Below are 24,936 nucleotides of genomic sequence, written 5' to 3'. Positions count from 1 at the left end.
AGGACTTCCAAAACTATGTTTTAATAAGAGTGATGAGGGTGGATATCCTTGTCTTGTTCCTGACCTTAGTGGAAATGCTTTCAGTTTTTCACCATTGTGAATGATGTTAGATGTGGGTTTGTAATATATGACCTTTATTATGTTGAAGTATATGATCTTTATTATGTTGAGGTATGTTCCCTCCATGTCCACTTTCTGGAGTACTTATCTAGACGCTAGATACCTCACAGATAATTACTAGCTTGCTTCCTGAATGGCCTGGAGCCTGGTCATGGGCAATTTGTGCTGACTTAAAGTGATTTGATGGATTCTGACACTTAAGAGTTTCATCCCCTTGGGTTAAAGCATCTTGAGCAGCCTTCCATTGAAGTGTAAATGTGCTTGGAAAGGATGGATTATCAGATCCTTTGCTATGGTGCAATGATGAGCCTTAAAACATAATAGCGTGGTGCTCTACCACTTGTCAAGGTTTGTGTACTTAAAACTGGTTCAATTTTACTGTACATAAAATATACTTCAATAATTCTAATAAAAAATCAAGCAAACAAAATATTGCATCTTTCAGTTTTTAGGGTTGGAAGAAGAATTTTTAATTGAGAGGCAATTGGACTGAGTGGTTTCCAGAGAACTCCATTTCCTTAAACTTCACCTTCTCCTTGAGATTTTCTCAAGTCAGCTTCTATCTATGCAAACTTCTTTAGGGATGTGCTTCTCTTACTTCTTAAAATGCTTATCTCCTTTTGACTGAAACATTTTCATCTAAAAAGTTGGAAATGATTACAAATTAACAAATCTTTTGAAATGTATTATGTTTCTTCCTTACCTACTTTTCCTTACAAGTTTCCCTTATGAGATGTAACCATTTTAATTTTTTTATAGAAATCTAATTAGCATTTGCATAATTACTTTCTTTTTTTTTACAATCTATTTATTTATTTTGGCTGTTTTTTGTCTTCTTTGCAGCACACAGGCTTTCTCTAGTTGCGGCTAGCATGGGCTACTCTTCATCGCTGTGCACAGGCTTCTCATTGCAGTGACTTCCCTTGTTGTGGAGCACAGGCTCTAGGCATGCGGGCTTTAGTAGTTGCAGCACGCAGGCCCAGTAGTTGCAGCACGAGGCCCCAGAGAGCATGGGATTCAGTAGTTGCAGCACACGGACTCAGTAGTTGTCGTTTGTGGGCTCCAGAGTGTAGACTCAGTAGTTGTGGTGCACAGGCTTAGTTGCTCCATGGCCTGTGGGATCTTCCTAGACCAGGAATCGAACCTGTGTCCCCCTCATTGGCAGGCAGATTCTTAACTACCACGCCACCAGGGAAGTCCCGAGATGTAACCATTTTTAACAATTCAGTTTTTATCCTAGTACATCTGTACTTATGAATATTCAGATATACATATCTCTTTTTTTAGCCAAATTGTGTCATGACTAACATACTACACTGCAATCTGCTTTTTAAATTCAGTGTCATATCATGGATATCCTTCTACTGCTTATACATCTACTTCATTATTTTAAAAGTCTGAATTTTATTCTGTTAAAAAATGTAGCACAATTTGTTTAACTAGTCCCCAACTGATTTACTTTAAATTCGTTCTAATTCTTTATAGTTTAAAAATGTTATTAAGAATATTCTTGGGCTTCCCTGGTGGCACAGTGGTTGAGAGTCCGCCTGCCGATGCAGGGGACACGGATTTGTGCCTCAGTCCGGGAAGATCACACATGCCGCGGAGCGGCTGGTTCAGTGAGCCATGGCCGCTGAACCTGCGCGTCCGGAGCCTGTGCTCCGCAACGGGAGAGGCCACAACAGTGAGAGGCCCGTGTACCACACACACACACAAAAAGAATATTCTTGAACATGCATCCTTGCCTATTTATGAAAATATTTCTGTTGGAGAGATACTAAGACATGGACCTGCTGAATCGAAGGGTATGTGTATTTCTTTTACAGGTACTATCTTATACTCCTAAAAAATAGTACACAGAAGCCTCGTTTTATCCATTGTGATGTTTTGAATTTTTGCCTGTTTGATAAAGTTGTATTATACTTTTATTTGCATTTCCCCACTTATTAATGAGGTTAAGTATTTTGTGTTTATTGGCCATTTGTATTTATGTTCCTAGACTTGCCTGCTAAAGGAAACCAGAACATTTTACCCCCAAATACGTCAGTTTTGCATATTGATTATTTTAAATTAAAGATGTTTAAGACACAGCAGATGCAAAAAGGACGTTCTGACCCTCCTTTTTCTTCCTGAAAGCAGGAGATAAAACTCCCATGTGAAAAGTAACCTCTCTGTACTAGGAGGAAGGAAGGCATCGTTTTCACCAGAGACAAGGAATTTGGGGTCAAGAAATCTGTTCAAACAAGTTTTGTTAAACTAACCCACCTTATCTTCCTACTTACTTCTTCACCATTTACTACCCCAGCCAAACTCCTTTATCTTGTCAATTCTTCACAAATTTATTGTTTCTTTGTCTAAAAGGTATAAGTGCTTCCTCTTCTGGTCACTTCTTCATTCTCTTGTGAAGGCTCCCATGTATGTGTAAAAATGTAACAGAATTTGTATGATTTTCTTGGGTTAATCTGTCTTATGTCAGTTTAATTCTTAGACCCAGATGGAAACTCTAAGAGGATAGTGGAGAAATTTTTTCCTCCCCTGCAGTGATTATATCTATGACTATTATTTCCATTGCCTATAGGAGTCATTTGTTTAGAAGGGAAATAAATCATTTGTCTTACAGGCTGCAAATATTTTCTTTAGGTATTGAATCTGTAAACTCAGAGATTTGAATTTTGCTTTGGTATAGAGAAGATTTAATATTTTATTTCAAACTGAAAATATAATGGTTAAAATCATGGACCTCAAAGTTCTTCTACTGACCACCAGTGATTTCACACTAAATACATGGCCTGAGGCTCAGTTTCCTCCTCTGTTAACTAGAGGTAATATCTACTGCATGAAATTTCTGGTTGATGCGGCATATTTACTTGGCCTGGTTCTGCAGTTGCATAATAAGTGAAATTATTTTGTTGTGTATTTTTATTATTATGTTCTCCAGAACCTTCAGATCCTGCTTCATCTTGATTTGAATTCAACTGTTACTGTTCTGAAAAGTAAAGAGACACAGTTTTAGAAAAATTATGATATATTAGTTGTGAGGGGAATGAAGTGCTCCTTTACTATAAATATCTTTTAAAAGGCAGAATAGTTTCATGTTAAAACATTTAATATTTAAATATTACCTTAATAATATTATATTTTTAAATTGCTACTACAGCAATAAGAAGTAAATTATAAACAACAAATATTTTGTACCTATTTTACACAAGGTAAAAGTTTTTTTTAAGTTACCATTGTTTGTGTTAAGGTGGCTTGGGTTTTGTTTTGTTTAGTTTCCCCAATTTGGGCAGGCATGGCCTGGCTCTATTATGCCTGCTGTGCTCAGTCTATTTTTTTTTTAATTAATTCATTTTATTTTGGGCTGTGTTGGGTCTTCGTTGCTTTGCGTGGGCTTTCTCTAGTTGCTGCGAGCAGGGGCTACTCTTCATTGCAGTGCACAGGATTCACATCATGGAGGCTTCTCTTTGTTGTCGAGCATGTGCTCTAGGCACGTGGGTGTCAGTAGTTGTGGCACGTGGGCTCAGTAGTTGTGGCTTGTGGGCTCTAGAGCGCAGGTTCAGTGGTTTTGGCGCATGGGCTTAGTTGCTCTGTCGTATGTGGGATCTTCCCGTACTGGGGCTCGAACCCATGTCCCCTGAATTGGCAGGCAGATTCTTAACCACTGCACCACCAGGGAAGTCCTGGGTTTTGTTTTCGTTGTTTACCTTTCAGTATATTGAATCTTACATTTTCTTTTTTAAAATTACTTATAAATTTTTTAAAAGTATATACTACTTGTGTTATTGATTTCATATTATTTGATATTTTATTTTATTCAATGAAAATCATAACCGTATATTGAATAAAATAGTTTTTACTCTTAGATTTTCCTTGTTATCAGATGTTGCAGGCATTTTAGTGATTTTTAAACCATGTAAATTGGAAAATATTTGTCAGAATGTTTAATATGCGTAGTCCTTTCCAAAATCTTTAGCTGACCACAAAGTGTAATTCTTTCAGAAACTCAGAATATAACATTCAGTTTGAAAGCACCATTACAAATTAATTAGTTGAGCTGCCTTTTTAGTTCCAAGTGTTTTTCTGTCTCCTTGGTGATATGGAAATAGCAAGGGATGTTGTCACTAAAAGTATCAGCTATGAATGCATGAACTATACAGACTTATCCCAAATAAATCTTGCCTTTAACTTTCTCATGACATTGTCATCTGCTCAGTTCTAATAGCTCCTCTGTTAATATTATCACCATTCCTGTTTATACCCCTAAACTATCTTTTATAAAAACAGCAACCAGGTATTTCAGATAATCATGATTTCAAATCTGTTCTTTTATCTCCATAAGTACATTAATCTCCTTTTGTGGTTTGGAAATTTCAAATCCAAAAGTCATTGAAAGGGAAAGAAAGAAGTATGAGGTTTGCTCCAAAATCAAGATAGCTAATTACCTATCCTGGCTTTGGGGACAGTTTCCAGAACATTAGCAACACCCATATCCAAACATAGGCATATTCCAAAGTTTAAGTAAAATTTTCTTCCGTTCACACTCTGTATTATTCACATTGACGTTGCTTCCTATAGTATCTGAATTAGCTAAACAATAGTATTTTTAACATACATTCAGTTAAGGAAAGTTATTGGAGTCAGTGTGGTATTAGAATATGGAGTCATACGGCAGTTTGTTTCGTCATCCCTGTTTAGGTGATATGGGGAAAGTTATTTACATTTTCCAAAGCTTGGATTTCCTGGTTGTGAAATTGATGAAATGATAATATTTACCAGAGGAAATAGCATGCTTTGGGGTGAATCACTATAATTTGCCTCAACGACAGCTTGATTAAATATCTTATCTTTATAAGCTTTATAATACATTGATATTCCTTTGTTATTTCACCTCTGATCTAGAAATACCACACAAGGTATAATCCATCCTGGCCTTCTGAATCTTCACAGGGTGCTGTATTACAAAAGAGAAACATGCCTTGTGTGTAAGATAAAAGTTTCCAAACTGGTTTTACCAAGAAAGTGCTTGAGGACACTCTGTGTGTGCTATTGTATTTTGAGATATTGTGATGTCAAAGACACTTCCAAATATGATGGTCAAGACATTGCCTTGACTCTAGAACCAGATGGAGAGAGGCTCTGCTTATTCCATAATTCAACATATAGTGTTGCCTTTAAATGTATGAGATTATAACCCTTGATAATTAACATTTTATATTGAGTCTCAAGTGTGAGATTTGTGATAGCTTGTTTCATGGAAATAAAATTATATTATGCAATTTTCTTTCCAATAAATACTGTCATTATACAAACTTCCACACCAAATTTCTTTCCATTTTAACTCGTGTTTAACTTTTATGGGAATACAAGCTTTCCCCAAATGTTCCATTGTCAATAATAGAATGAAAAGAATAGCCATGAACAAGCTGCTGTTGAATAAACTATGTTTTGAGTCATAATGAGTGTCAAAAATCACGCTGTTGTCTCTCAGTTTATTAAATAAACCCTAAAGCCATACCTTACCCAAGTTAAATCATTCTCAGTAGAAAATATTTTATAAGAGGGAAAATAAAATACTTGGTTTTGCAAAATAGTTTAAAAATCTTATTTTAGCTGTCCACTGACATTGGCTTCAGGGTTCACATGAATCCCCTTCTATTTCAAAGGGTTTCATAACTCCCCCCCACCCCCCCCAAAAAAAGGGTTAAGAAACTTGTCCCATCTGAATAGGGGTCCTGTCTGACTCTGGGAGTTGACTTACTGAGTCAGCAGAACTGAGGTCAGTTATCTGGAAACGACGCTGCCAGTGTTGGCAGCCTGAACCGAGAGGCCTGAACGAACTTCAGAGTCTGATTATACCAAAGACAAAGGATTGTTGGCATCATCAGTTCCCTGAACAAGCAACAAGTGGGCATTCCATTGCAGGGTGGAACTGGGTGACCTCATCATCCTTCCCCAACTGTGAGAAAGTTACTTTTAGCTCAGCTATTAGGAAACAAAGAAAGATTTATATTTTGTGAAAACTGTAGCCTGAGGTTTTTTTTTTTTTCAGGACTTTTGTTGATTTGAGAAAAACTGAAAATGTTTCAAAGTATGCTTTGTTTGAAATATTAGATATTTCTATATATACAATAAATTCAAAAATTAGGTTTTTTTAAAATTAAACATTCATTGAGGTTCTTTGTCAAGTACCAGAGATATAAAAATGATTAAGACTTGCTGTCCTCAAGGAATATACAGTTTAGTGAACTGCATGACATATACATATTTTATGCATAAGATAAATTCAATCCCTCTGATCATTACAGGCCTACCTATAGAGAAGATCTGGGGTGCCACTGTCATCTTTTAAAGTCTCAGTTTCTTCATCTATAAAATGAAGACAATACCAGTCCTACTTACTTTAAAAGTTATCGAGGGGATGAAATTGTTATATATCTGCAAGTGTTTAAACAAACATCTTTTAATATTTCTCAACTTGTCATACCTGAATTTATATCATCTTGGGTGGTATGCTTGTTAAAAGGACAAATTCCTGGGTGCCACTCTAGACCTGCTATATTACAATGAGAGTGGAGCCCAGGGAATCTGTATTTTCATAATGGCCCTCAGGGGATTCTTATGCACATTGAGTTTGAGAAACAATGTTTTATTCAAATGTGTTATACAGTTATTATTAAAATATTGCATTGCACATGGCAGGGATTATCTTCAGAACTAAAGTTTGGAAACAGTAAGTAACCTGCCCAAGGTTATTTAGTATGTAGTAGAAACAGGGCCCCAATCCAATTATCTATAAATCTAGTTCTCTTTCCATAACATCAAGGTGTGTCTTACACGAAAGGATCTGTATGAATGAAAAATCTTATTGCTTTTCCTAGTGGGAGCCACAAAGTACATTTCAAAACTAGCCATGTTAATGATAGACAGTGGTAAGGGGCAGCATTTTTCTTCTGAGAGATTGGCAGGGAAGATTCTGGGAAACAGTGAATTCCCTAAGGAGCAGTCCAAGAGACTAGCACTGGTGGATCTTAGCACTTGGGTACTACTTCCTTTTCTAGTCTCCCTCCAGAACAGGTCTCTCCAGGGCAACTGAACAAATATTTAGAAAATGGAGGAGTTCCACCTGACTTACTTTTCTGAGAGTTCAAATTCCATAGCTTAGGGCCATTACAGTTCTCAGACTATGTTCTTCAATACCCTCAAACTCACAAGGGTTCAGTGGAATATTTTGGTTTTTCAAGGGATCACAGTGACATCTGTGCAAATTTCTAGTTTGAGACAGTTCACAGTTTCAACATTAGAACATGCTACATTCCTTCCTGTTACATAATAACTTTATGGTTTTCAGCCATTGCTGTGATAAAAAGCAATGATCCCAAGAGAATCAATATGTAACTAGGGAAAAAGGGAGGTGATATCCAATCTGGTTCCAAGGTTTGAGACGTTGTACGGTGCTCAACCAGCACACATGTACCATTAGTAAGTAATTGTGGTCCTTTCGGAGCAAAGTGATAATATTTTTTCTTTTAGTTTATGTGTATCATTTTTCAAATGGCTACTACATTGATATCACATAAATATTTATCAAATTGTTTGGCCCTAACTACTTAATGAACCTAACCATTAGGTGTTTCCTTTGGCCTAGGGCACTGTGAAAAATTACTGAGACACTATGCGTGCCACGAAGCCATAAAGTTGGGGAATTTCTGTTTTGGGGTGGGGAGAGAAAAGAATTTGATTGAAACTTTAAATTCAGTTAAACACATTTATTCATAGACAACGCTTTCATTTCTTTAAGCATCAGAAGGCAGTGGTCAATAAGCTGATGGCCCAGATATTCTGGGCCCTCTTAGATGTGACAGAACTAATGGGGACAAGGGTACCCACTTGTGCACAGCTGTTTCTTCCTGGAAATAGGACAATCCTTTCTGACATTTCCTCTGCAGTCTACCCCAAACCTTTCCAATTTATTGGGCTTTATGACTTCCTGAGACTATGTCCCTCAAAGCATTGCCTGCTTTAAGCCTTATCTAATTGAAGGAAGGAGATGGAAAAGAAAAGCCGTCTTCCCTTCTCCCCACTCTTTGCTAACTTCTCACATATAGCTGTAAAGGGATCTAGTTTCAGTTTTGATATCGCTCAATATAGAGATTACTTAACAAATTATTATTAGTACATTTCTGCTTTTTCTGGGACTTTTAGTCAGTTCACAGAAATACCTTGCAGTATTTTTCAAGAAACAAAACCAGAAACCGGAAAAGAATTTGCTTCTTTTTGCTGGTATCTTCCACTGATTGGTGAGAGGTTATTATGGTTGGAAAATGTGTGGGGCTCAGGGCAGCTATGTAGACAATGGGCACTAAATTCTTGGCTTTTTTCTTCTGGCTTCTCATTTTGTAAAATGGGCATAATAATGTCTACCTCAGAGGGTTATTAAAAGGACTTAATATTTATGTAAAGTGGGTGATAGCACGGGGCTTGGAACATTTGAAATGTCCAATAATTGTAGTAATTTCCACAGATATCTCCCAAAGATTAGTCATTAAACTTCCAGAGCCTTGGCTTTCATGCTGAGCTCTGTGTTGCAGATATCTATATTTGTAATATCAGGAAGCAGACTCACATGATGTCTCAAGCTTTTTGAGAAAGACGATTCTGTCTCTGCCCTCTTCTCAAATGGTCTATTGTAGCCACAGCTGCTTGGCTTCTTCCCCGCCTGTCAGGAGTGGCTTGGCTAATGGAACATCATGTGCACATCACCCTGCTCTGTGGAAGGGGGCGGGGCAAATGCCTGCCCCCAAGAGTTCTCCCCGACAACACCCATCCTGTTGTGCATGCTTACATGAGAAGCTGTTTGCTCTCCATTACAAATAAATAGTAAGTGCAAACTTTCTGCAGCACAGGTCAGGGATATTTTATTCTATGTCTTTGCTCACACTCAAAATTACCTTCCCCCCCCGCCCCGTTTACTCTGTTTCTATCCAAAATGTACACATTCCTTTAACTATGCCTTTTCTGATCAACCCGTCTGACAAGAGTTCTCCCCAATTCAAAGTCCCTAACTATTCATTTAGCACATATAATATTGTGTAGCACAGTGTATTACTTTTCCATTTTTTTCCTGTTTATAGTTCATCTCCTGAGCCACAGTCTCCGCTCCAATTCTGGCTATGTAGCACTTTGCAAGTTGGTCTCCTTAAGACTCACTTATTGGGCTTCCCTGGTGGCGCAGTGGTTAAGAATCCATCTGCCAATGCAGGGGACATGGGTTCAAGCCCTGATCCGGGAAGATCCCACATACCGCGGAGCAACTAATCCCGTGAGCCACAACTACTGAGCCGGTGTGCCTAGAGCCCGTGCTCCACAGCAAGAGAAGCCACTGCAGTGAGAAGCCCCTGCTCCCGCAACTATAGAAAGCCCGTGGGCAGCAAAGAGGATCTAACACAGCCAAAACAAATAAATAAAATTTATTTTAAAAAAATGTTTTTAAAAAAAGACTCACTAATCTCAGCTGTAAAAATCCAGGATTACCTGCTATTTCCACCTTTTTTATCCCCATTGCACTAGGCCTTGCATGTAGTAAATTCCCCCCAAATTCTTAGTAAATACTTTAGATCGATTGCAAAGATTCACTATGTTATGTACTTGCAGAAGCACAAATGAAGAAGACTATATAAAATGTCAACTAGTATCCTAAATTAATTTTATTCATCTGCTGAATGTGCTATCTTTTTTCCCCTTACACTGAGTTTGTTAGAGTTTTGCTAAAATAAAGCAAAAGCCTCTCTTCTGGGCTTCCCTGGTGGCACAGTGGTTGAAAGTCCACCTGCCGATGCAGGGGACACGGGTTCGTGCCCTGGTCCGGGAAGATCCCACATGCCGCGGAGCGGCTGGGCCCGTGAGCCATGGCTGCTGAGCCTGAGCGTTCGGAGCCTGTGCTCCGCAACAGGAGAGGCCACAACAGTGAGAGGCCCGCGTACCAAAAAAAAAGTCTCTCTTCTGTATCCTCAGCATATGTTAGGTCTAAAGGAAGAGAGAAGAGATCATTAGACTCTTGATGAAAGTCTCTAATATACCAGACAACTAGAGCTCACTAAAACAATAACATACACATGTTATATATATAAAAAGATGTTATATATAACATATATCCAGAGATTACAATGTGTCAGGCAGTCTTCTATGCTCTTTAAATATGTAATTGTTATAATCTGCACAATAACCATACAAAATAGGTAGTGCTGTTATTCCTGTTTTATAGATGAAGAAACTGAGACAGTTTAGGATACATGCCTCAGATTTAGAGCTAATGTGATAGGCTGAACAATGGCCTCCCAAAGATGTTCATGTCCTAATCCTTAGAACCTGTGACTGTTACTTTACATCATAGAAGGGACTTTGCAGATGTGATAGTTAAGGATCTTGAGATGGAAAAATGATGCTGAGATATCCAGGTAGGTCCAATGTAATCACAAGGCTTCTTTTTTTTGTTGTTAATACTTGTCTTTTATTGAAAATATATAAAAGCAATAGATGAGGCACTTATCTGGGAGATCAACCTCAAAATCATAACATCTCATTCCCATTTTATATATATATAATATATGTTTTGATTTTTTTATGTTTTACTTTTTTAACATCTTTATTGGAGTATAATTGCTTTACAATGGTGTGTTTGTTTCTGCTGTATAATATGTTTTTAAATTGAAGTATAGTACTGTATTGTGTTAGTTTCAGGTATACAGCACAGTGATTCATATATATGGATATATGTATGTATACATATACATATATATTCCTTTTCAAATTCTTTTCCCTATAGGTTATTACAAAATATTGAGTATAGTTCCCTATGCTATACAGTAGTAGTAGTTATCTATTTTATATACAGTAGTGTGTATATGTTAATCCCAAACTCCTAATTTATCTCTCCCCCAACCCCCTTTCCCCTTTGGTAGCCATAAGTTTGTTAGCTATGTCTATAATCATAAAGGTTCTTAAAAGAGGGAGGCAAGAGGATCAAAAGCAGAAGAAGGAGATGGCACAATGGAAGCAGAACTTGGGGAAATGCACTTTGAAGTTGGAGGAAGAGGGCCATGAGACAGGGAATATAGACCATCTCTAGAAGCTGGAAAATGCAAGGAGATGGATTCTCCCCTGGAGCCTCCAGAAGGAACGCAGCCCTGCCAATACCTTGAAGACTCGTTTTGAACTTCTAACCTTCAGAACTGTAAGATAAGAAATTTGTGTTGTTTCAAGACACTAAATTTGTTGTAATTTGTTCAGCAGATAGGAAAGAAATACACCACACACATATTTAGTCCTGAGGAACTTAGTCTGGAAGTAGAAACAGGCTGAAACTGAGGAAAAAAATGTACTTCTTGGAGATGCTAAAAGAGAACGGGCTTACTAAAAAGGTATAAGCTCAAAGGATTCTGTCCAAGGAAAGAGTTCCATGGCAGGCATAATTTCTAGACATGGTTCTGTCACTGGCTACCTTTCAGATGTGAACAGATCACTTTCTGAGCTTAGTTTTCTAATCTTTAAATTGAGAATATTGTACTAGTGTGACTTGATCATAAAGATATTATTAACAAGTTATTTGAATAGGTAATATATACACACTCATTGTACAGAATTGAAAAAGTTTACAGTGAAAATCAAATCTTTCTCTCACTTCTTGTCCTTAAGGTGTCCAAGTCCCCTTCCCAGATGCAATTGTTGTTACCCATTTTCTTCAGTATCCTTTTAGAGATATTTCATGCATTTACAAACATATATATATATATATATATATATGCATGTTCTTTTTTATCATACAAATGATAGCCTATTAAACACATTGTCCTTCACCTTGCTGTGAAGTTAATGAATCACTTGGTAATTATTCTGTAGGATTCCATATTAGTATGTAATGTGGTTCCTCTTTCCTTTTAATAGCTGTGTATTCTATTGTTTCAGTGTGCCAGAATGTATTTAACCTGTTTTCTGTAGAGATATTTAGATTGTTTCTAGTCTTTTGCTATAGTAAACAAAGGTACAATGCATATATGTGCTCCAAAATATCTGTAGGATAAATACATAAAGTTTCTAGGTGATAGCATGTATTGATTAAAAGTTTGATGAATATTGTCAAATTACACTCCCAAGAGGTGTATTCTAGCTATCTATTGTTATGTATCAAACCACTCCAAACTTAGTGACTTAAAACAACCATTTATTATATTTTTTAAATAAATAAATTTATTTATTTATGTTGGCTGCGTTGGGTCTTCTTTGCTGCACGTGGGCTTTCTTTAGTTGCGTCCAGCGGGGGCTACTTTTTGTTGCGGTGCATGGGCTTCTCATTGTGGTGGCTTCTCTTGTTGTGGAGCACAGGCTCTAGGCATGCAGGCTTCATTACTTGTGGCACGCAGGCTCAATAGTTGTGGTGCACGGGCCTAGTTGCTCTGCTGCATGTGGGATCTTCCCAGACCAGGGATCAAACCCATGTCCCTTGCATTGGCAGGCAGATTCTCAACCACTGCACCACCGGGGAAGCCCCAACCACTTATTATTATTTCTCACTGTTCTGGGGTTGATGGGCTCAGCTGGGTAGTTCCTGCCTGGGGTTTCCTGTATATTTGCAGATATATGGCTGTGAGGACAGAGTTGTCTGAAGGTCTCTTCACTTTGTCAACAAAAATATCAATAAACAATAATAAGAATAGAAACGAGTTTTCTGATTACTCTGAGAAACTGCTCCCAGAGAAGTGTGGTTTCCAGCAGTTTTATATCTTGTCAGAACAAAGAACATTAAACAAGTCAGGGTTACATTTCTTCAAGATTTCAAAAAACAAAAAACAGACCAGCACATATGTGGCAAGTCAGTATGGCCTTGGTGCCTGGGAAGGGAGTCTTATCATCAAAGCAGTAGCAGTATTGGTGTCCCAGAGAGAGACACATTTAATCTTTCTTCTTAACATGGACATTCTTTACTTTTGGTCAGTGTATTCTTTTGTCTAATAATTAAAGCAGATGTACAATTGATAGGCCACAAACTGGCTATATTAGTTAGCATAAATTTCAAGTTAACTCATGTATAAGCCAGAATGACTTCCCTATATCTCCATATGTGAAAATTTCTTTTTTCAATTCCCCCCTTTTGACCATAAATCTTTCAATAGGAAGCACGGATGATCAAAATTTGTTCCTCGAGGCAGGGGTGGAATTTTTGCTGCTCCGGCTCCATCCTGTCCCTTGGTGCTAAGTCTACCTCTTTCCTTTTTTTGAGGAATAGAGTTACCTAGTGAGTCGTGGGGGGAATTAATTTTTTTTTAATTAAAAAAAATTTTTTATTGGCTGCATTGGGTCTTCATTGCTGCGTGCGGGCTTTCTCTAGTTGTGGGGAGCGGGGGCTTCTCTTGTTGTGGAGCACAGGCCCTAGGCTTGCGGGCTTTAGTAGTTGCAGCATGCGGGCTCAGTAGTTGCAACACACGGGCCCTAGAGCACGTGGGCTTCAGTAGTTGTGGCGCACGGGTTTAGTTGCTCCACGGCATGTGGGATCTTCATGGCCCAGGGATCGAACCCATGTCCCCAGCATTGGCAGGCAGACTTTCAACCACTGCACCACCAGGGAAGTCCCAGGAATTAACTGAGTATAATGGATAAGTACAAAGATATATTGACAGGGAAGAATTTCATTGGCTATACATTTTATCAACCATATTGAATTGTCACACAAACATTGTACGTGAGCTTTTATTAGCAGTAGACTTGAAGCAAGCGGTGATACACATCATGAGTAGCTTGATAGCTGGGAAAATAATAACAATACGTATTATGAAAATGATAATTATTTGTAAAGCAGAGAAAAAAAATTGCCTGTTCCTGAAGGGAGCCAACTAAACAAGTCATTGAAAGGGTCAGTTTTTCTTTCATCTTGTAACCATTTTGCTTTTGAGACATTCTTTCTAGGCGTGTCTCAACTTCTCCAGAGGTATTGATATAACTACAGCAAGTAGTATGAGCAATAGCACAAACACCTCCTTGTTCAGCCAGCAGAAAATTTAAGGCAATTCTGTTATCTAATACTACTTGGGCTAAGGAATTTAGGGATGTCTGTTGTACTGCCATGCTTTCTTCAGTCTCTTTGGTTATTTAACCAATGGTGACTGATAGATTTCTGAGCATATTCCTGCTTACATATACACCTGCACTAGGAATTAAGATTCCCAAAAGACTTTGCCACCAGGTGTCTTGGTATCCTGATAACATAGATCTTTTAACTCTGTAATGGGGAGAACAGGAGGTTCATCTGTTTCCCTCTATATAGCTAATGAGATAGCATAATGTCCCAATAACCATAAACCTCCTATTTGCCAGCTGTTAAGATATTTATGTGCCCATCCTTGGGAAGGTGGATCAATTCTAATACCACATATGAAGACAATCAAATCCACAAAGGCATATTATTGAAACATAATTTCTCTCTCTAAATGATCCTCGTTTTTAACAAATAGAGTCAAATTAAGCTGATTTGTTTGCAAAATTAGTCTGGTTTCAATATACTTGGCCTGATTATTTACATAAGTGTAATTGATCATATGGGCTCTTTAGAATTTCGCTTTGCTGGAACTTTTCATAAGGGATCTCAGATTGAACTTTTAAAAAGCCCCTCTCAAGGCCGGGAAAGCCATGCCATTAGATTCTACCTGCAATATCTGCAGATTTAGGTGGATTCCTCTCTTCTTGAGTTCCAAAATATCTTGAGGTTCCTGCGTCTGCCAGGAAGTGGCCTTATTTACTTACCTGGAAAGGCTGTTAGGAACCTAAGAGCTTCCAAATTCTGAAGGGATCAGGCAGAGAGAAAAGATAAATGCTTCAATTCTGTTTACAAAGGTATAATTTACCAAATTGCTGTAAGTCATAATGAGCTTAAGTGAAAGGTTCCCTTATCTCTGAAAAACAAAGATTAAAAGCCAGTAATATTTCAGACAAAAAGTCGTAAGAATTAGAATCACATTTATCAATTCATTCAATCCTGTGTTGTTAATTCTTGTTTCATTCGAGTCCAGTTTTTCCATTAGTTTTGTCGACCTTGCCTGATGATTGAGGATGATAGTGACTGATAATTTCAAGAAGTTTGTGAGGGTTTTTGTTAAGGCTTTTATGATTTATCCATTGAAGTGGGTGCCTTGGTCACTGGAGATTGTAGAAAAGTATACGCCAAGGAGAAAACACTTTTTTGACCATTTCTTTTTTCATTGTAAATGCATCAGTCTTGCAGCACGGGAAGCCTTTAACCCATCAAATAAAAAAATGGAGTTTGCCAGAGAGCCATTGTAGATTTCCCATAGCCCTGATTGTTTAATTTACAGCTATTTGTTTATCCATCTTAATATCTCTGATTTAGGAGCAGACTGTTGCCATGCTACAAGGACATCAGGATGGCAAAAGTCTGACAATGAGGGGTTAATTTTTTTTGTAGAAGCAGAATAGACTTTACATGTGCCATAATCTTACAGATTCTGTTTTTGCTGCCTTTGAATGAAAGTAGGTTCAATCCCTTTAGTGTGAGCCTCAATTTTGATGACAGATAACATTTTATGTCAGAACATATAAGAATTTCTGGAATTCCATATAATTTCTGGAACATCTATAAGATATATTTATATAGACATAACTTAAAGAGGGCTTAATGTTACCTTTTATTTGACAATGTTTCCCCTATAATTTAATCTACCAAATAATCCTAGTTAGTTTAATACTTTTTCTGAGATGCCTCACGGGCCCTGTGAAGCATCCCAAAGTTAGCTGGAGCTCAGAAGAACTTTAATTAGAATTTGAAATTCAGGAGTTTGTCAAAAACTTCAAAAAATTTGGTCAAATAGAATCATGTCATTGTGAAATAATACTTATTCACTCAACCAAAGTAAGAAAAGATTTTAAAATCAAGTACAAATCACTTAAAGGCAAAGAAATTCACATGATCTGTTATCAAAAGCAGCATTCCAAGAAAACCTTGTTTTCTTAATAGAGGGAGAAAACCAAATTCTAGTCTTGCAATAGCTTACTGTTAATAACAAAATTCATGTATTTAATTAACTTCAATGTAATCTTAATCAATCCTGACCACATACAAAATTCCTTTTTTTCCCCAACAAGTATATTTCCATTCTTCATATCTTCTATCACCAACAACATAGATTCTACTTTCTTTACACACTGAAATGTTTCCCTTATTATTTTAGTAGCTTTAATTACATATTATAATTTTTAACCTGTAAAGCCTTAACAAAACCAAGAAACAAGTAATTGAACTGTTTGTTATATCAGCATTTTCTGATTAGCAAACTTAAGAACATATTCCATAACCTCTAAATACATTTTTCTCATAGCATAATTTCTCTTTTATGTGGTATAAGTTGCATGTTTAATAAACCCAAACATCTATAGTTTCCCTCTCGTAAGAAGACAAAAGTAGGTAAACTTAGATTTATTCAACAATTAATGTTCCAGTATTTTATCCTATCCTAATTAAAATGACCTAGACCTTCAATGAATTCTCATCATTTAATTTAGCAAAACTTTAAAGTTTTAAGTTACCAAAAATCTGGAAAAACTATTTTTAAGTAGACATTTCTAAAACATAATTATTCCCAGTGTTTACTCAAAAGCTTTTATCCGGGCTTCTCTGGTGGCGCAGTGGTTGAGAGTCCACCTGCCGATGCAGGGGACACGGGTTAGTGCCCCGGTCCGGGAAGATCCCGCGTGCCGCGGAGCGGCTGGGCCCGTGGGCCATGGCTGCTGAGTCTGCGCGTCCGGAGTGTGTGCTCTGCAACGGGAGAGGCCGCAGCGGTGAGAGGCCCACGTACCGCAAAAAAAAAACAAAAAAAAAGCTTTTATCCCATACCAGGTTAATTTTCTTGCTGACAAATTTTCAACAGATATAGTATGAACTTACTGACTTTCAGTAAACCCAAGTACAATAAAAGTACTATACTTAATGTTGATGATTCTAAAGATATGTCTGTATTAATTAACAAACTTAAACAACAAACTTAAACTAATTTCAATACCAGGCATTAATTTAATACTGAATATTCTCCAGATCACATGAAGCTGAAATTTATTTAGTTTAGTTTCTCTGTAATTAGAAATGTTTGGTTTGTAAGCACTTACTTTTCTTTAAGCCAATTAAATAGAGCTCATTTACAGATTAACCTCAATAGTATTTTCCAAAGACAAAGACACATACTGAGACATACATGTATCCAGACAGACAGAGATCTCATAGCTTCATCTTAAAATTTAATTTAGGGAGTATTATGGCCAGGCCGTATTACAAAGGAAAATAATCTTTTTACATTTCATTGGTTAGTAACTGAAAGCAGTCCAATTCTGGAGAATGTACCTCAAGGAACTGCATTCAGGAAACGAATTTGAGTTTCCCATAGCTGGCACACTTATACACAAGACGAATGCAAACATACACACAAAGAGCAAAATCAAATGCCTATGGGACAAAAAGAAAAGGGTAGGATTAAAGACCTAAATGTAAGGGCAGACACCATCAAACTCATAGAGGAAAACATAGGCAGAACACTCTATGACATAAATCACAGCAAGATCCTTTCTGACCCACCTCCTAGAGAAATGGAAATAAAAACAAAAATAAACAAATGGGACCTAATGAAACTTAAGAGCTTTTGCACAGCAAAGGAAACCATAAACAAGACGAAAAGACAACCCTCAGAATGGGAGAAAATATTTGCAAATGAAGCAACTGACAAAGGATTAATCTCCAAAATTTACAAGCAGCTTATGCAGCTCAATATCAAAAAATCCAACAACCCAGTTCAAAAATGGGTTGAAGACCTGAATAGACATTTCTCCAAAGAAGATATACAGACTGCCAACAAACACATGAAAGAATGCTCAACATCATTAATCATTAGAGAAATGCAAATCAAAACTACAATGAGGTATCATCTCACGCCAGTCAGAATGGCTATCAACAAAAAATCTACAAACAATAAATGCTGGAGAGGGTGTGGAGGAAATGGAACCCTCTTGTACTGTTGGTGGGAATGTAAATTGATACAGCCACTATGGAGAACAGCATGGATGTTCCTTAAAAAACTAAAAATAGAACTACCATAAGACCCAGCAACCCCACTACTGGGCATATACCCTGAGAAAACCATAATTCAAAGAGTCATGTATAAAAATGTTCATTGCAGCTCTATTTACAATAGGCAGGACATGGAAGCAACCTAAATGTCCTTCGACAGATGAATGGATAAAGAAGATGTGGCACATATATACAATGGAATATTACTCAGCCATAAACAGGAATGAAACTGAGTTATTTGTAGCGAGGTGGATGGACTTAGAGACTGTCATTCAGAGTGAAGTAAGAAAGAAAGAGAAAAACAAATACCGTATGCTAACACATACATATGGAATCTAAAAAAAAAAGAAATGGTCATGAAGAACCTAGGGGCAAGATGGGAATAAAGATGCAGACCTACTAGAGAATGGACTTGAGGATACGGGGAGGGGGAAGGATAAGCTGTGACAAAGTGAGAGAGTGTCATGGACATACATACACTACCAAACGTAAAATAGCTAGTGGGAAGCAGCCGCATAGCACAGGGAGATCAGCTCGGTGCTTTGTGACCACCTAGAGAGGTGGGATAGGGAGGGTGGGAGGGAGGGAGATGCAAGAGGGAAGAGATATGGGGACATATGTATATGTATAACTGATTCACTTTGTTATAAAGCAGAAACTAACACACCATTGAAAAGCAATTATACTCCAATAAAGATGTTAAAAAAAAAAAGATGAAGTCCAACTATTTTTCTTTTCAATTTTTTCCAAACAAGGATCTCTCTGTTTAAAAACAAACAACTCGCAAATGGAAAGATAGGGAATCATGTCTGCACGTGTCATGGCAATTTGCCTGGCAAATGCAAAACCAAAAATAACGGTTGAAATAAGTTAAATTTACTTACTTGAGTTCAAAAAGCCTCTTTCCAGTTGTTTTCCTTGGCTTGAAGTTCTACCAATTAACCCAAGGCCAAACGTGGGCTATGTTTTTACTTCAAGGACGTGATTAAAGTTAATGTCAAGCTTTCTCCTAGGAGTACTTTTCTCTCTCAGGGTCAGAATTTTGAAAAGATGTTTTTATCAAGCCAGCTGTATTTAATTGTGCATGCAAAAATCAGTTTTGGAATGTCAAAAAAATAAAGTTTCATCTTGGCCAATGTAAGGTTTGAAAAGTACTTGCAGTAATTGGCTCCATGCCAATTGTAGAAGCTAGCCAGAATTCCAGTGGGGGCTGCCTGTCTGGGAGCTGGGAGGCTTTAGAAGCACCATCTCCCATTTTCTTTTAGCTTTATTTTATTATAAAGTACAAATCTAAATTTAAATTTCCAATTTTAAGCTACATAAAAAATCAGCCAACCCCATTCACTCCAAAATTCCTTCCAGGCCTTCCTGCCTGGGAATTCCCTCTAGGTCCCTTGCCTAGAAATTCCTCCTAGGTCCTCTGCCTAGGAATTTCCCCCAGGTCCTCTGCCTAGGATTTGTATTGGTACCCCCTTAAGACTCCAAGTCTTAAGGTAACAGCTCAAATAAAAGTCATGGACCATCACTTAATATAAGGAGATCCAGATATCAGGGAAAACTCACTGAATTACCTGAAGAGTGCTCTGAAGCCAGGGGGGGCTCAAAGAGGTCCATGCTTCCCCCCTCCATGTGCTCCCCCACACGCAGGAAAAAAAAAAAAAAAAAAAGGAGGTCCGTTCCTGGTACCGAGTACCAATACAAAGTAGACTCCAGGTGACCTCAGGTGGGTTTTTCTGATCTCCTGCTGACTACACCCAGTCATGTGGATGAAAATAATCAATAATAAGAATAGAAAAGAGTTTTATTTGAGCCAAACTGAAGACTGGCCCAGAAGCCTGCTTCCCAGATACTCTGAGAAACTGCTCCCAGAGAAGCATGGTTTCCAGTACAGTTTTATATCTTGTCAGAGCAAAGAACATTAAACAAGTCAGGGTTACATTTCTTCAAGGTTTCAAAAACAAACAAACGAGCAAACAAAAAACAGACCAGCATGTACACAGCAAGTCAGTATGGCCTTGGTGCCTGGGAAGGGAGTCTTATCGAAGGAGTACAAGCATTGGCAACCCAGGAAGAGAGACATTTAATCTTTATTTTTTAACATGGACATTCTTTACTTTTGGTCAATGTATCCTTTTGTCTAATAATTAAAGCAGATGTACAAAGTATGTTTGATAGGCCACAAACAGGCTAATTTAGTTAACATAAAATTCAAGTTAAGCCAGAATGACTTCCCTATATCTCAATATCTGAAAATTTCTTTTATCAACTTATATGTGTGACACTTGGTCTAGGAGGACCTGGCAACTGGGGACAAGGAATTTTCAGACAGCTTTTATCTACCCTAATGTAGGGCCGATCTATATCTCCTCTTCACCCCCAGCAATATATTCTTTTGCATAAGACAAGAATAGCAGAGTCCATTTTGATGTTAAAAATGGTATCTCATAATTTTTATTTGTTTTTTATCTTATTGTGAGTGAGGTTTAACATTGTTTCATATGTTTAAGAACTATTTGTATTTACTTTTATGTGCATGTCTTCATAACTGCCCTCATAATTTTTGCCCATTTTTCTATGAGTTTTTAGTTAGTCAAGAAATAAGGTTGGTGGTTTCATGGAATAGGCTCCATTGGCTGGTGGGGAAGAGAGAGAAAGAGATGACCGTGGATCAGCTGTGCAGAAAGAATCCACTGTTCTTTGCACTGTCTGTGAAAGTGGCAAGGCCTAAAAAGAAATGGCTGAATGTTTTGATTTATGGATGCAGACCTTTGTGCAGGCAGCCTTGTGAGAAGGTTCAAGTGTCCCAGACATGTTGTAGAAGCTGCGAACAGCCACAGACCTAAAGAGACCATGCAGTAAGGAACAGTGGACAGATGACATCTGGGCACATGACCGATTCCACCCTCAGTGCTTTGGTCTTTTGTAGGATCCAGTAACTTTGGCTTAGCAGGTAGTGAGGTAGGCAAGATGTAGAAACCCCTCAATATGACTGAAATTAAAATTTCTGCCAGCCCTGTAGAATAGGGACTCAGAATATAGAAAATTAAATCATATTTCTTGCCCACATGAGATGGTGGACTTGTTAGTCCACAATCACTTAAAATCTACAAGTCTTTTCATTTATTCAAGAAGTGTTTTGAATGCATGTTTTTTGCTAGGCATTGTGTTTGTTACTGTGGACACCGTGCTGAATTAGCAGACAGGGTTCCTGTCCTTGTGATGTAAACAGGCTAGCAGAGTTAAACACATCCTCATACAATGAACTATATGATTACAATAATGAAAAATACCATGAAGGAGAAGTGAAAGGTGTGATGAGACATTATAATAGAGGGCTAATCTAGACCAGGGTCTCAGGAAACTGCTTAGAAAAAAATGACTCTGGGGGAGGGGACAGCTTTTCAGAAAACGTGTTCAGAGGGAAGTAAATTTCTTGAATTTGAGATTGTTGGGGGGGTGATGATGTACTTGGACAATGTTTCATAAAAAGTTATTGAGGATGTAAAAGAACACATTTTATTTTTGAAATAGCAAGTTTTTGAAAAGATTAAAAGGTCTTAATTTCTAAAATGTAAGAAATCAAAATGTAAGAAAAAATACAGTTGTCATGCAAAAAATGAATCTGCAAGAATTTTTTAGCAATTTTTCTAATAGCCAAAATACAAAAACTATCTAAATATCCAACAGTAGTGAGTTATTTAAATAAATATGGTACAAACACAAAATGGAATACTATTCAACTTTTAAAATGTTGATGTAGGTGATTTATTGGTTGGTTATATGAAGAAAAATGTTTATTAAACAAAATGAATGATATCCTGTTTTTTGTCAAAATATTTAATAAAGAATATATGTTAACATAGAAAAATAGATTATTTCTGAGCAGTAAGGTTATTTTCTTCATTTGGCATGTCTGAATTTCCTAATTTTTTCTACAAAGCTTTATACCAAGGCAAGAATGATAAAAGTGCATTTTGACCAAAAATGTTGTGAACAAGCTTGTAATATTTTGGGTATTAAAAAGTCTTGGTGGGGGCTTCCCTGGTGGCGCAGTGGTTTGAGAGTCTGCCTGCCGATGCAGGGGACACGGGTTCGTGCCCCGGTCCGGGAAGATCCCACATGCTGCGGAGCGGCTGGGCCCGTGAGCCATGGCCGCTGAGTCTGCGCGTCCAGAACCTGTGCTCCGCAATGGGAGAGGCCACAACAGTGAGAGGCCCGCGTACCGCAAAAAAAAAAAAAAAAAAAAGTCTTGGTGGGAGGTGCTTCGGGCTGGGGATGAAGGAAGTAGCCTTGGAGGATGTCACGTCCATGCTCAGATTCAATTCCTTTCATGAGAAGAAGATAAAAGACTTTTTCTGGGCTTGTGAAAAAAATCAGCCTTGTGAAAAAAATGTGTGATGTTAATATCCTTTTCATTCTTATTTACAAAGCTTGTTTAATTAAATTATTTCTATGAGGCCTAGAATTGTCTTTTATTTTTATTCAAATTCCCTCAGCTGCAGGACTTGGTAAATGTTCACTGTCTTCTAAAAGTCTCATCTAATGTTTTTCTTTTAAACAGCTTGAGCCCAAAGTTTAGTGACATTTGGCCATAAATGGAGATGACAAAATAAAGGTCTCATTTGTTTCTAAAAAATGTATCCATCACAAGAGGTGTACTTATGAGCACTTCACACATAATAATAATACACACTTAAAGGTGGAGCATCATCTGAGGTCCAGATCCTGTTCCTGAGGTTACTGTGCTGACCACCCTGTATAGACTCTCCTCCTGAGACTGTGCTGAAGCACATTTCATGCATGATGTTCCAATCTTTACTCATCCATTCCACTTTGGACCACTGCAAAGAGCATGAGCCATTTCAGAGGGGCATTCAAAGAAGTGTATGTGTTATTTTGACAGTGGCATCACGAAGATGAAAGTATTTATACTTGCCCCGCGTACAGTGAAAAGCATGAGAGTTAATGCTTTCAGTCACTTTCATTTTCTAGGAAAAATAATGGTGTTGGTTTGTTTGGAAACCCCCTCAAACACAGCAAAATGGGATGCCCTTGTGATTGCCCATATGCTGGACTCTTTTAGAATACAAGGTAAGTGCTGAGCTCCCTCTAGTGACAGTAATATAGACACAGTTTGAGAACTGTGATACTTTTACATATTTTGCAATTCAATTCAATTATTTTTAATTTCATTAATTCACTTTCTATTCCTCAGTAACAAAAGCTATCTTTTTTCCTACCTTATCCTGCTGGCTTAATGGAGTCTAAATTCCTTGGCACGTGCCTAAAATTTCTCAACTATCTTCCTGAGACCCATTTTTATAAATTTAACATGCTACTTCTTTGAATATATATTCTCCACTGTTTCTAAACTGGTTTATTCACTGTCCTCAGACATACTCGTATCTCTTCTACCTCCTTTTCTCCTGCCTTTCTTCCTTCCCTCCCTCCCTCCCTTCCTACCTCTACCCCTCCTTCCTTCCTTCCTCCCTTCATTTCTTCCCTCCATCCTTTCTTCCTTCCCAGACTGGCATGCATACCAACCATCCCTCTTACTATCCTTAAGGATTAGCTCGAACTCAACTTCCTTAGCGGACATTTAGCTCAAGGAAATTATTGTAAAACATAAAGTATACTATATGAATTCTTCAGTAAATAACTTAAAAATATCATGTTGTGCAAGGTTTGGGGCATCTTAATCAGAACACACTTAAGATCTTGCCACTGAATGGGAGCAGATATATTCTAGCTCTCTCACCCTCCCAATTACTCCTGTGGTGGGAAAAGGATGTTGGCTTACTGCTCACCAGAGTTTGCCTGGTTAGTGTCAAAATATTTCCCAAGTCTCTGATTTCGCCAAAAATAATAGGCCTTGATACTTCTGTGACATAAAGAAACATTTTAAATTTTTCTCATGTTTAATTTAGGGAAATTTAGCATTTAAAATTAAGATTGTAAAAATCACCAATTTTTATTACAGAAGACATTAAAAGGAGAACTTATCCTCAAAATGTAACATAATGATTTATGCCTTTTAACTGTTTTAAAGCCCTTCCACATCTGTCATCTCATTTCATATTTCCTACAAATTCACAAGAATTATTTCTCAAATGGGCTTTAAGTGACCAGGAATGAGAACTGAAGAAGCACACTTAGCTTTCTCCTTTCTATATGTACCAGTGAGCCACTGACTAAAGGTCCTTTCATTGGGTCTCTATATGAATCATTATTCACTTTGAATGGTCTAAGGAAGGGCTTGGTTCAAAATCTGGGTTGGATTAGATATCTCTGCTCCTTCTTGATTCTTTTTGCTATTGTTTAACAAAGATGTGGGGTATGGGCAGAGGAGGAAAGACATAGGAAGGAAGGGAGACAGCTCTAGATTCAGGAAAATATGATATACACCAGAAAGTGTGGAAACTAAGGACATTTTGAAGGAAAGAAAGGGAAGTGCACAAGTGGCTGTCCTCAGTGCTGGGGGGCGGCGGGTAGTTATCTGGGTGTTGTCTAACCTCTAGGAAAGGGATGCAGTTCCTCCAACATTACACACTCCCTTTCCTGCTGCTCTTAATAGAGGGTTGATTTCAGGGAGAAAATAATCATGTATTAGATATTAAATAAAGGGAAAATATTCTTCAGAAGATTCAGGAATATACAAGATCATATAGATATTCATCAAACATCTATTATATGCCAGATTC

General features: G+C 37.6%; 1 long non-coding RNA gene across 1 annotated transcript in view; it reads left to right on the top strand.

Moving 5' to 3' along the window:
* The first annotated feature begins 1,521 nt into the window (after window positions 1-1,521).
* LOC132593730 (uncharacterized) overlaps window positions 1,522-24,936 on the top strand; it is a 103,845-nt gene continuing 80,430 nt past the window's right edge. The window contains exon 1 of the long non-coding RNA XR_009559501.1: window positions 1,522-1,925. This is a non-coding gene — a long non-coding RNA (uncharacterized lncRNA). The remainder of the gene's footprint in view (window positions 1,926-24,936) is intronic.

The sequence above is a fragment of the Globicephala melas genome, chromosome 17 (assembly GCF_963455315.2).
Source record: "Globicephala melas chromosome 17, mGloMel1.2, whole genome shotgun sequence".
NCBI lineage: Eukaryota > Metazoa > Chordata > Mammalia > Artiodactyla > Delphinidae > Globicephala > Globicephala melas.
This window is presented reverse-complemented; position numbering and strand designations above follow the sequence as displayed.